General features: G+C 42.1%; 1 long non-coding RNA gene across 1 annotated transcript; it reads left to right on the top strand.

The window, feature by feature from the left end:
- The first annotated feature begins 6676 nt into the window (after positions 1-6676).
- Positions 6677-12165, top strand: LOC114814153. Its single transcript, XR_003761892.2, has 3 exons — positions 6677-6990; positions 9122-9257; positions 12081-12165. It is a non-coding gene; the product is annotated as an uncharacterized LOC114814153 (long non-coding RNA).
- The last annotated feature ends 1995 nt before the right edge of the window (positions 12166-14160 follow it).

Below are 14160 nucleotides of genomic sequence, written 5' to 3'. Positions count from 1 at the left end.
CCCACGTCCTGCCTCTGGCCTGGAACGTCCTCCCTCTTCCTATCTTACTGATGATCACTCTGTCCACCTTAAGAGCCTCATTTCCCCTTTTCTCATTCCTCCCTCAATGTGACAACACTTAAGTACATATGCATAATTTATTTATTTACATTAATACCCTTCTCCCCCTTAGATTTGTAAGCTCACTGTGGGCACGTAACGTGTCTACCAATTCTGTTATATCGTATTCTCCCAACTGCTTAGCACAGAGCTCTGCACACAGTAAGGCACTCAATAAATATGATGCTGTCAAGGACCCTTAAAAAGATACCATTTCCTTGCCCTTCTGGCCCCAGGAGGCAGACAGGCAACTATGGCTATCCTTAAATCTGCTCATAAAGCTGAGGGGCAAAGTAATGACCCCACCCAACTGGTGCTATAAGACTAAGAGGACAATAAAAGGGAACAGTGTTCCCTTTAATCCACCTGGAGTTGGCCCCCCAGCCAACAACTAAAATAAGTCAATCCAACATTAAATGACAAGGGACAGGAAGAATTTAGAATTTTCTCCAAAGTTCAAATGACCAAATCTTGCACTCCCAAGGAACCGGCACCCTACTCAAGCGGAATATCAGTTGAAAGCTTATTCATGGATTCGGAATCTCAAGAGGCCTAACTTTTCACCACGCATCGGGCATAGCTTAGCTGGAGCGGAGCTGCTGAGCTTGAATATTTACCTTCTTAAGTCTTCATTTACTTTATTTGAATCCTCTCCTTTCGTTCCGGGTGATGAGACTAAGTGTTTCAGATATAGAACCTTAACCCCTAGCTGTCGGGGCTGCCAAAGTGTGGTCGTCTTGACTGGACTATGTAGAAGGGCTTGATTCCAACTGTTTTGGGTAGTCCTAATGGTTACGGAACATCACAGACCCTCTGCCTAGACTAGAATAATTGAAAATTGCCTAAGTCTCTTCCCGTCCCTGTAAACCTTCCCTCTACCATCTGCTGCTTCCTCCCCTCTAGATCAGGTTTCCATTAATAATAATAATAATAATGTTGGTATTTGTTAAGCGCTTACTATGTGCCGAGCACTGTTCTAAGCGCTGGGGTAGACATAGGGGAATCAGGTTGTCCCATGTGGGGCTCACAGTCTTAATCCCCATTTTACAGATGAGGGAACTGAGGCCCAGAGAAGTTAAGTGACTTGCCCACAGTCACACAGCCGACAAGTGGCAGAGCTGGGATTCGAACTCATGAGCCCTGACTCCAAAGCCCGTGCTCTTTCCACTGAGCCACGCTGCTTCTCCATTAGTGTTTTCCAAGGAAGCTTACCTCTCAGCCATTTAAAAACTCACTTTAAAGATACACGACATCGAATTAATGCTGTTTCTGAAACAGAACAAAACTATTGTCATGGTCTCCCTTGTCCTTAAGTGCAAGTGTTTGGATTGCAGATCTATTGAACTGTACTCCATCATCTCTTATTAATGGATAATTGGCCATAAATTGTCAAGGCGTGACTAGTTCTTTTCCGAACACAGCTGCAAACCCTTTATACTGTGCACACTGAAAGCTTCTCAGAATGAAAGGAAAAATGATGGACTACTGTTACCACTTGAAACAGCACCTCCTGTCACTCGCTGATGAGAGATGTTCCCTCCAAGATGCTGACCTGGCCCGAGCCAATAGGGTGGAGGTCTAGCACGGCAGATTTTGGTGCCCCGTTCTTGAAACTGCTCAAGAGCCAGATCGGAAGCATCTCACTGGGATTGGAGCAGCAGCGAGATGCAGTAGCAGGGTTGAGAGACACTGAGCTGGATCAGAAACTAGTCCAGAGTTGCATCTTGAAAGGATGCTTTGAAGCCATTTCCTGACACAGATGGGTAGCTAGGAAGAACAGTCACGAACCTTTCGGAGGCAGTGATGGGCTCGAGTGAGGCAATAGTTGAGATGTTGCAGCCTCTGGAGAACTGGGGCCAGATCTTGCTCCAAACTGATGTGGAAAGGGGAAGAGAAAGAGGACGTGAAACCATGCCTGAAGATTCCCTGATGTGGGGGGGGGGGGAGGGTTAGTCTCCTTGCTGTTGTGGAGGGAAAGTGGACTAACAGACTAAGTTGGAGGAATGGCAGTGCCATTAGGTCTGGAAGGATCAGATTCTGATATCTGTCACTGGACCAAAGAGTTACAAGAGGAGACCAGGGAACATGAAGCTGTTTAAAGACCCTGGCCACTGGCAGTAGACTTTCTAAAGAGTTGTAAAGAAAGGAGAAAGGCAAAAAGAGAATGGGTGATTAATGAGTAAGGGGAAGTGGGAATGAAAAAAAGCAAAAACACAGAAAGCAAAAGCAGGATAAGGAGACACTTTTGTATACTTCTCCATAATTAATCAATGGTTTCTATTGAGGGCTTACTCTGTGCGGAACACTGCACTCATATATTCCTTGAAATACAGAAAACTTCCCTGTCTAACTCTAGTTTTGCCCTTGGCACTACTCACTTTCTGGACAAAGTATATCTATAGAATTGCTATGAATTGGAAATGACTCGACGGCACTTGATAATAATAATGGACTACTCACTGCCCTCTTCCAATCAAATGCTGCCACACTCTTAGAGTAAAATAGTCCGGGACCAGATTCGGGGTGGGAATGAACGTGCTCAGTATCCTGCTGATCACTAGGGGATGCCCGCTTCTTATAAATCTCCCTCCCCAAGTTTTTTCCCCTTCCTCAAGGGAACTCCACTTTTTTGGAACCCTAAGGTTCACAAAACCCAAATCACAAAAACTGCTCCAGTTATCACTTTAGGGTCAGGCTTGTTAAGCCTACTTCCTTTATTCATTCAATCATATTTATTAATAATAATGTTGGTATTTGTTAAGCGCTTACTATGTGCCGTGCACTGTTCTAAGCGCTGGGGTAGACACAGGGGAATCAGGTTGTCCCACGTGGGGCTCACAGTCTTCATCCCCATTTTAAAGGTATTGACTCCCCATTTTACAGATGAGGGATCTGAGGCACAGGGAAGTTAAGTGACTCGCCCAAGGTCACACAGCAGACAAGTGGCAGAGCTGGGATTAGAACCCAGGCCCTCCCGACTCCCAGGCCCTTGTGCTACCCCCTAGGCCATGCCGCTTTACGTGATCAAGTACGCCTACATGCTGTGGTACTCGACAGCTCGTTCGTGAAGAGAATGAAAATGGAATGATGACCTTAATTACTTAAGACTTTTGCATTTTGTCATTCTATATGAATACTTTGATTTGAGCCACTTTACCCAAATGAATAGAGCCTGATTAGATAACTCAGAAGTAAGTAAAACAAATAAAGATGCCTCCAACTTCTAAAACAAAAGTAAAAGCCAACATTACGTGCTTGCTGTGTGCAAAGCACTATACTACGTGCTTTTTTGCCCACCACTATGTCCCCTGACTTCTTTGCATCCTTCCTTTGTGATCCATAGCATCTCATCTCATGCAACCTAATCCCTCTCCCCAGAGTTGGAGGTGGTTGAGGTAGTTTTTGAGACACTAGAGATCCCATCCATAATTAACCTGTGCCAAACTCTCCCACGTTTGTACAATTCTTCGATTGATTTAACAACCCTACCATTTTGGCTAATATCCCGGCAGCAGAAAATTGTCCTGTTTAAAAAGTAAACTGCAAAGTCAGTTTTATGTTCCAGAGATATTTGTAAGGAGTGATTCTAATGATGAGTTGGCATACATGTTCCCAAAGAAGAGGGGGAGACATACATTAATATATGTATTAATAAAAATAAACTGTAGATATGTATGTAAGTGCTGTGGGGCTGATGTTAGCATGAATGAAGGGTTGAAATCAAGTGCAAGGGCGTTGCAGAAGAGAGTTGGAGAAGAGGAAATGAGGGCTCAGTTAAGGAAGTCCTCTTGGAGAAGATGTGCTTTTAGTAAGATCTTGGGAGGAAAATTGACTCTGATTACTCTGAAAAGCCGACTGTGTGGATCACTAGCTGCAGAGGCTGTTGTGACATCCATATAATAGGTGTGCTATGGAGGACTTGTAAAGATTGCACTAGAGTTTAATCTATAGTCTTCCAAATTACTGGAGATAATATTAGTCTTAATAGGTATATTTTACAGCAATGAAATACTTCCAAAAATCTTTGAAGAAAATGTTGGCATTGAAGGGAGGCTTTTAGCTCTTTGCTACATTATGGCTCGCAATGGAGCATAATAGATTTTCTTTCCCCAGAGAATGTCTCCAGTTCATTATGTGCCATTATTAGATATATATATATACAGCAAAAAAGATTATTATTTTGCATGGAACACGGAGGGAACTATTTACTGAAGTTCACTTTCCATCATTCTCTTCTGTGCTACCCAACCTGTGTTAAGAATAAGCCTTTTCTCCATTCTGCAGATATGTGGGAAATACATTTCTTCATTTTTCTAACTGGTGGTCCTTGGTGCAAATTAAATTTTGGCTTGAGCACAGAGAAGTTGGAGTACCTGGGTCCCTTTGCGCCTGTACCTCCTCATCTCTCACAAAATGCCTCTTCCTGTGCAGTGATTTAGTTATTACCCAAGATGTAGGGAGCATGTGAAATCTGTAACAAAGCAGATGATGTTGTGACAGGAGAGACACCTCTGGGAGGTTCAATTGGGCTTTCCTAGAAAGTGCAATAAATGTGACACCACATCCTGGTATTCTATATTGATGTCTAATCCTTACCTCTGGTGACAACCGACTCTGTTATGGGGTTCTTCCCAAGCGCTTAGTTCAGTGCTCTGCACACAGTAAAGGTGACTGATTAATTGATTGATCACTGGTCTACTCACACACTTATCTAGTGTCCCTGGGTGCCTGACATGGTGCTAGGCCCTGGACAAATCCAGTAAAATAAATGTCCCTTGGTGCCTGACATGCTGCTAGGCCCTGGACAAATCCAGTAAAATAGATGAGCCCTGCTCACTACGTGTTTCCATTCTAGGACAGACCTTATCGAGGTAGACGAACAAGTAAATGCCAGACGCAAGGATTACATCGGAAGTGATGACAAATAAAAGCTAAAAAAAAAGTTTCCAGTATATGCAAGTGTTAAGCGAGGAGTGTGGATGAGGTAGAATTTCACCTGCATTTTGAAGGAAGGGAAGTAGCTTTGGGAGAAGCTATTCTAGGCATAGGAAGGGAAGCTGTAGATAAGCAAGAAAATGAAGGTAGAGCACTTGGGAAGCAGCATGACCTAGTGGAAAGAGAACAGGCTTGGGAGTCAGAGAACCTGGGTTCTAATCTCAGCTCTGCTCCTGCCATGTGACCTTGAGGTCATCACTTAACTTCTCTGTGCCTCAGATTTCTCCACTGTAAAATGGGATAAAACGCTTCTTTTTCTTCTCCTTAGATAGTGAACTCCCAAATGAGACAAGGACAATGTCTGATAAGGTTAGTGCATATCTACCCTAGAGTTTAGAGCCGTGCTCAAAACAGCGTAAGCACTTGGCAGACACCACAGTTATTTTCATCAGCATTATTTTCGAGGAAAGAATCTACTGAGGAGTCTAGGGGAGAGGATGTTGGTTGTCTAAAGCAAATGAAAAAACTTTGAAGCTGAGAGTAAAGTGCTTGTTTTTATTGGCTGAGTCAAAGAATCATAGTGCCAAGCTTTGAAGAGTGAAATAACATGGTCAGAATGGGTGAAGAAAGGGAGACAAAGAGAAGCTAAATAATTATAATTGTGGTACTTAACAAATACTACAATCATTACTATTACTTTGTGCAGAGCACTTTATTAAGATCCGTGGGGAAGAGAACCATAGAATTTGGAGATATGATTCCTGCCTCCAAGGAACTTGCAATCTAGCGAAGGAGACAGATGGGAGGAAGAAGGGAGGAGTTAAGTCCGTGAGCTTGGAAATTGTCTAATTACAATATGCAAATAAGTACTACGGGAGGTTGAGAGTGCTGTTATGATAAGAGAAGCAGATGGAGTGGAGTTGTCTCGGATGCCTCTCCAACCTTGTGGATTCTTCATGTTCTTTTAATATGGCGTGTCAATATAGTAGCGTGTGGCCTGTGCAAAGGACAGTCATTACAAATTATTGCTCCCAACAGACCACCTTCCTAAGAAAACAATTATTTCTTTCAAACAGCCGGTGTGTCAATCACACTTTGTGTGAGTGTTTTGTACAATTACTTTTTTAGAAGTGAGAAAAAGCCACAAAAATGACATTGTAGATTGCAGCTCAAAGTACAAATCAACACTGTCGCTTCACAGTCGTCCTGCATTGTTTTTTGTGGGAGGGTTTCTCAAAGTGGGTTTTGGGACTCTATCCTGTTGATCTTTTCAATTATACCCATTAACTCTTTATGTTATTTTCCTTTGGAGATCTCAAAGAAGTCTCAATACCTGGATTTTGTTATGTAGTCCGACGTAAGAAGTGAGTACAAATTATTCCCCTTTTCTAGATAGAAATAATTTCCCAGAAAAGTTAGGTGTCTTTGTATTTTGCAGCAGAGCTAGGAACAGAATCAAAATTGGGGACTTCTAAAGCAGAGTCCCCTTCCCCAAAACTCAGAGGTCAGACTGCTGGGGAAGCTCTGAAAAAAAAAGAGAAATTACCAAGAGCCAAACAGGGGTGAGAATTGATGAGAAATAAATGAAAAAGGGATAGTGAAAGATCTTTATTCCAACAGCCAAGATGTCGACCGTTTATTTTCACTATCCAGGTTTCATGTTTTGAACAGTCTGTTCCACTCTGAAGCTTGCAAGTCTCTCCCAACTGGAAGTGTGGGAGTATTTTCAGATTATTCTGTATACTACTATAAATCATTTTAAAAGTTGCATGTCTCTTCCACAGAAAATTATTAAAAGGACGAAGCTATTAAAAGAGCTATTTTCTACAAGTGTTGAAATCCAATAGCATTCAATTATCCACCATTCACAACATGGCTGAACAAGTAGTACATTATTATTAAGGTTTCATTTATTTGCCCAGTTGTTTCTTGTCCGGTGTCAAATTTCTTCTAAAGGTAGGTAATGCCTTCAAATTGGCACATTCACCTTATGTACATTATCTTTTACCTTTTGGGTTATCATGAAAAGTATACTATAAATAATAGGTTTGATTAAATAGGATGATAAATCATCAATTCTTTTCAGGCAAAAAAAGGATAATTAACCAGAATTACTACACGTGTCCAAGGGACAAAAATTTCACTTCTTGGGGCTTGTGGTGTTGATTCAACAGGTGCAAAATATAATTAAAACCATAATTCTGACTCACAGTGGTCCAAGGTAGGGACTGAACGATGTAAAATATAATTGTTCTCTTTATGTACAGTGTATTAGATAATTCCCAAAAAGAATGGTGCCATGTTTGGTCAAGCACATGCCTGAAGCAGTAGAGCAGTTATTTAATAAGATCATTTCTCTTTTGGAGACCCCTTTTAGGCATTCGGGCCTTGCCATGGTGTGATTTATAAGGGATTTTATTACTGGGACAGGGCCCAGAGGTGATGTAGGAGCGAAATTATCAGCTCCTGCATTTATGATGAGGCATTATTCCCTGAATTTTGATTGCATCCCTTTGATTTTCATGTATTGCACTCCTAGAGGTCAATTTCAACCCAAGCTATAGAGCTCTAGAAGTACTCTCGCTAACGATAATGGGAAAAGAGCAACCATCTTCCAGCTGCACAATTGCTTCCAGCTAGTTAATTGTCCCGGGAAGAAAGAATGCTCTGGTCGTCCATCTTTCCGCACTTCTTCCACACTTTGGATAAGCGATGTATCAGGGTGGGCCAGTGGATAGAGCACAGGCCTGAGCATCTGGGAAACCTGGTCCTATTCACATCTCTACCATTTACCAGCTGTGAGTCCTTGGGCAAGTCACTGAACTTCAGTGTGCTTCGGTTTCCTCATCCGTAAAATGAGGATTAGATATCTGTTCACCCTCATACTTGGGTCAGGGACTGTCTGCCCTGATCACCTCAAATCTACCCAGAGCCTAGTAGAGTATTTGGCACGTAGAATAATAATAATAATGTTGGTATTTGTTAAGCGCTTACTATGTGCAGAGCACTGTTCTAAGCGCTGGGGGAGATACAAGGTCATCAGGTTGTCCCGCATGAGGCTCACAGTCTTCATCCCCATTTTACAGATGAGGTAACCGAGGCACAGAGAAGTTAAGTAACTTGCCCACAGTCACACAGTTGACAATTAGAAAGTATGAATCAAATATCACAATTATTAATAGTAGCACCAAAGACTCGAGGAACGATGTGATGGTTTCCTTCCTTGACATCCATCCTAAAAACCATAACATTTTGCTCTAATTACTCATTATAAGCCTATTGCATAAGAACAGTTTGATGTCGGAATGGGTGATGCCACTGGCAATTTGCCCAATCTTCTACCCAAATCCCAGTGGATATGCCTGAGGATAAATCCTTCACTTCTTTCAAAAATCTACTGAAGTCAGGCTTTTCTTCTGGAGGCCAGCCATTCATCTGGCAGAGATACTGCCCATAAGAACACTGTTTGGGATAAACATCCCTTTAAACTGGGGGTTCAGGTTTTCAGATCCTTTCACCCTAAATCAGTGTGTGAATTGCGAATCACAGACTGCCAAAATAAGGGGGCTTGTGGCTAATCGTCCATGAAAACAGTGCCCTCATCCAATAAGTATAGCACTCTTAAAAATGCGGTCACAGAGTGTTTTGATTGGCTGTCTAACAAGAGAATGAATGTAATGTTTGTCCCACTGAAACTTACTCCAGGTTTTAGAGAGTATGCTTTGGATCGCCTATTATGTGTCTTATCTCTGGTGTTTCTCTCTCCCCCTCACGCACTCCAATCCAGTTAAAACATCAGACGGTTTACAAATCTTTGGCCTAAGCTCTTGTTTTCTTATGCTCCTGTTTGTACCCTTTTTTTCTTCTCAGTCTTTTCTGTTTATCTGTCCCTCTACCATATACATGGGCATTTATATATCCACATATATGCCTCTTTTGCCTCAACACTACAGCAAGTTTTTGAATATCTTCCCAGTGAATCATTCCAACCATACAGTATGTGTTAGAGGTGTTAGTATAATAACTTGTTTATTCATAAGATTTTACTGTGTAGGAGTGTCTCTCTTTGGTGTTCTATTTTCCGCAGCTTCCTGCCAGCACTTCTTGTCCATCAAGTCATCGATTCAGTGATATTTATTGAGCACCTATTGAATGCGAAGCACTGCCCTAAACACTAAACAAAGTACAACTCGGGAGAGCCCTCAAGTATCAATATCTAAAAGGTAGGCAAAGCAACCTTATTTACAAGTTGTGGACAGAGGAGGCTATGAAAGGATGTCTATCAAGACGAAATCAGTAGAATAAGAAAAATAATAAGAAACCGCAGAAGCAGAATAGCCCCAAGCAGTAACCTTGGAAAACAAAATCTCCCAAACAGTCTTTGGATGTATTGTTACGGCATTTGTTAAGGACTTACTACGGGCCAAGTACTGTTCTAAATTATGGTGTAGATGAAATATAATCAGGGACACTGTCCCTGCCCCACATGGGATTCACAGTCTAGGGATGTACATATCAAAATATCAGATGTTTCCAGTACTATCTTCCGAAACCCTACAGATTTAGGTGATCAGAAATCTGTTCTCCTTGGACAAGGTGACGGTAAAACCAACAAGGTTGGCACCAGGTGGGACAGAAGCCCAGAAAGAGAAGGTGCTGCTCTGCAAATAAGGTGATCTGGTTTCCTATCTCAATTCTGCCTTTAGCTAGCTGACGTGGGAGAGTCGGCCCAGGAGTTTGGCCCCTGCCCACCTACTTCTCCTTTCACCCTGTGCCCCAGCAGGGACATGCTTGGCAAGGATGAGAGGGTGCAAGTGGCACTGAGAAAGCCACCAACCCTAAAATCCATTTCTCTGTGCAGATTCCCAATCTGTGAAATTCTTCCCTTCTGATGGGACATTTTCCCATATTAACATGTTTTTCTATTTGATCTACCACAACCAAATGCTCTTTCTCTAAGCAATATAACTTTGTCTTCTTCCCCCATCAACTGCCATTCATTCATATTTAATGAATGAGCTTCAGCTGCTTCACATTTTCATGATTCATTTAAATTCACTTCGTCTAGTTCTAGTAGTTTTCCTAGACATTGACATTTCTTTTTATTTTCAGTGGTATTCACTGATCACTTACTATGTGCCAGGCACTGTTCTAAGTGTTTGGGTAGATATAAGGTAATCATATTATTATTTAATGGACTGCTGATTATTCCCCCCACTAGATTGCAAGATCCTTTTGAGCATGAATCATGTCTATAAATACTATTGTACTTTAGGCTCTGGGCTCATTGTGGGCAGGGAACCGGTCTACCAACTCTGTAATGTGCTCTGCTCAGCACAAAGTTAGCGTTCGGTGATTAAAACCGCGTATCATAGTGGATAGAGCACAGGCCTGGGGTCAGAAGGACATGGGTTCTAATCCTGGCTCCACCCCTTCTCTGCTGTGTATCCCTGGGCACGACACTTAACTTCCCTGTGCCTCAGTTACCTCATCTGTAAAATGAGGACTAAGACTGTGAGCCTCAGGTGGGATGGGGATAGTGTTCCATCTGATTTTCTCGTCTATAGCACAGCTCTTCAATCAACCAATCATTTTTTATTGTGTTCTTCCTGTGTACACCTGAGGCTCACAGTCTGAAGGGTAGGAAATATAGGTATTTAATTCCCACTTCGCAGATGAGAAAAACGAGACACAAAGAAGTTAAATGACTTCTCCATACAACAGGCAAGTGGTAGAACTGTCATCTCTCATTCAACCCACATATTCAATCAGTCATCAAATCCCATCAGCTCAGTTTTCACAACATTGCTAAAATTGGCCCTTTCCTCCTCATCCAAATGGCTTCCACATTATCCTACCTCACCTTGATTACCGGATCAGCCTCCTTGCTGACCTCCCAGCTTCCCGTCTCTCGCCACTGCAATCCAGACTTCACTCTGCTGCCCAGATTGTTGTGGGCAGAGAACATGTCTACCGACCGTTGCATTATACTCTCCCAACTACTTAGTGCAGAGGTCTGCGCAGAGTAAGAGCTCAATAAATACTCAATAAATTGGAACTGGGATTAGAACCCGGATTTCTTAGCTCCAATCTCTTTTCACGCGACAGTGCTGCTTTTCATAAGGTTGGTGGTACCGGTCACTAAACACTGTACGAGAGAACTTATTTGACTGACAAGGATTATTCTACCCCTGCATGCTCCGTCTGATGGTCCCTCGGATTGTCGCCTCCTGCTCATTCCTCTGCTCACACACTCCCCTCTGTGACGCTGTCGGAGCCATTTTAGACCTAGAGCAGCGGCAGCGGGGGTGTATGAGTGCGGAGGGGAAGGGATGTTAATGACCGAGGAAGCTGTGGCGATCTTTCGGTGGCCTCGACTGCACTAGGGAAGTAAAGTTCATCCCACCAGAGTGGCAGAGAAGCGGTCGAACGAGGTGTGTGAGGGAGAAGTGCAGGCATTTTTCAGTAATCACAAAACAAAGTGTTTTTCCTAAAGTTTTTTTCTCCACCCACGCATGCATGTGAAACACATGTGCTAATGTTTCATCTTCATTTCTTCATTCAACTTGCCAAAAAGCAGGCAAGGTGTGATATTTTAATCATCTGCGGGTTTTTTAGAATTCTGATGCCATATTTTTGCTCTTTGTCACTCCGAATCTGTTTGATCAAAAGAGAAAAATAAAATACAATTTTGGATTTTTCTCGACAAAGAAATTTATCTGACTCACAACCTGTCCTTTTTGTAGCGTACTTTCAGTAGGTTCGGTCACCTCCGCGTGGACGGTGAAGATGAATGTGTATTGTAGCAAGCCAGGAGCGGTAAATGTACCTGGCTAACAAATAGAGTTGAAATAAAGAAGGTCAGAGGACTAGGAGAATGGTGCCAGCAATCAGAGATTGGCAACCATTTTGAGTTTAGGAAAGCAAATTTGAAAAAAATACGTGAACTGATCTGACTGGGGAAAGCAGTGAAAAGGACATGTGAAAAAATATCCAGAGCAGTAGGAGATATTTTAATTTAATTTATTTTAAAATTTATTTTTTAGAATTTTTAATTCATCTCAAGGGAGAGAAGAATGCAGGGGAACAGGAGCTGCCAGTGTGGATTCTTCAAAGAGCTAGAATTTGAAAGAAAAAAAAATACAGTGAGGGAAACAATCAACGTGGTAAAACAGCGGAGGGAGAAAGAAGATGTAAATAAGGTGAACTATTTTACTCCTACAGTTTTGGAAAGATAATTCCTTGCTGATGGAAAGCTTGCATGTCACTTGATATGTATTTCCCAACCTAACAGTTGGCTAATATGAACAAGAATAATCAAGTGATAAGCAGCACGTCCTAGTGGAAAGAGAATGGGTCTGATAGGCAGAGGGCCTTGGTTTTAATCCTGCCGGCTTTGTGACCTTGGGCAAGTTAATTAACTTTCCTGTGCCTCAGTTTCCTCATTGGTAAAATAGAGTTTCAATACCCGTTCTACCCCCTACTTCGACTGCAAGCCCCATGTGGGACAGGGACTTTGTCCAACCTGATAATAATATATTAATAATTGTAGTATTTAAGTGCTTACTACATGCCAGGCACTGAGGTGGTTACCAGCAAAGCAGGATGGATATAGTTCTTACCCACAAGGTGTTCACACTCTCAATCCCCATTTTCCAGATTGATGCCTGTCTACTTGTTTTGTTTCGTTGTCTGTCTCCCCCTTCTAGACTGTGAGCCTGTTGTTGGATAGGGATTGTCTCTGTTGCTGAACTGTACTTTCCAAGTGCTTAGTGCAGTGCTCTGCACAGAGTAAGCGCTCAATAAATACGATTGAATGAACGAAGATGAGGTAACAGGCACAGAGAAGTGAAGTGCCTTGCCCAAGGTCACACAGCAGACAAGTGGTGGAGCAGGAATTAGAATCCATAACCTTCTGACTCCCAAGCCTCTGCTCTATCCGCTAAGACACGCTGCTTCTCACACAACCTGATTACTTTTATCTACCCTAATACTTAGAACAGTATTGGACACATAGTAAACACTTAACAAACACAACAACAACAATAATAATGGCAATAATTAATAGAGGCGGAGGATACTATTAATGAATAGTAATGAATATTTATTAGCATCCCCTGCCTTTATTAATTAGATTGAAAGGTTTGGTGGTCCTTTACTTGCAGTTGATATTTAGTAGAAGTCTAGAACATGTAAAAGAATAAGGACATTGGTATAAATGATTTAAAAGTAGGCAGTTTAATGACTATAAAATAGACATGAGTTCCAAGAGAACTGAATTGATGACTAGACGGAAAGATGGGAGATGTCAAAGATTGTCTCTTGGAGGAAATGGCATTGGAGAAGGGCTTTGAAAATAGAAGGCAACATGGTTTGGTGATAGAGAGAGGGATTTAAAACCAGTCTAAATGGGGAAGGTAAAAAATAAAGGACTTAAAAGATGACGCTAGTGTCCCGAGCAGAGAAGACAGTGATGTGGTCACTAGTGATAAGAAAGTTAGGAAGAAGAGATGGTTCAGAAGGAAGATGAGTTGAGCCTCTTAATAATAATGTTGGTATTTGTTAAGCGCTTCCTATGTGCAGAGCACTGTTCTAAGCGCTGGGGGAGATGCGGGGTCATCAGGTTGTCCCACGTGAGGCTCCCAGTTAATCCCCATTTTACAGATGAGGGAACTGAGGCACAGAGAAGTGAAGTGACTTGCCCACAGTCACCCAGCTGACAAGTGGCAGAGCCAGGATTCGAACCCCTGACCTCTGGCTCCCAAGCCCGGGCTCTTTCCACTGAGCCAGGCTGCCTCTTGAAACAGGAGTTGTAGATTTGGGAGTTATCTGTATAAATAAGTACAGAAAAACTCTGTGAGAAGATGAGCTCCCTAAAGAAATGTAGAGGCTATTTTAGATCTTCAAAAGCAAACTTTTTTATGTAATTGTTTTCGAGTCATGAAGTCAGTGGACTGCTGTTTAAATTTGATTCATTGGTCCCAATTTGTTGTTAAAAATTATTTCCAATATGCTGGCAGGTGATAAAGATGAAGCAATCAAATGGGGAGGCACTAAAATTTTCATAGGTTGGACGGGGCTGGATGGGGCAAAAATGATTAATACTGTCTTCCAGATTTTTACTGT

This window comes from Ornithorhynchus anatinus, chromosome 9 (genome assembly GCF_004115215.2).
Source record: "Ornithorhynchus anatinus isolate Pmale09 chromosome 9, mOrnAna1.pri.v4, whole genome shotgun sequence".
NCBI classification, from domain to species: Eukaryota; Metazoa; Chordata; class Mammalia; order Monotremata; family Ornithorhynchidae; genus Ornithorhynchus; species Ornithorhynchus anatinus.
The sequence above is the reverse complement of the archived record's forward strand: the minus strand, read 5'-3'. Positions and strand labels throughout refer to the sequence as shown.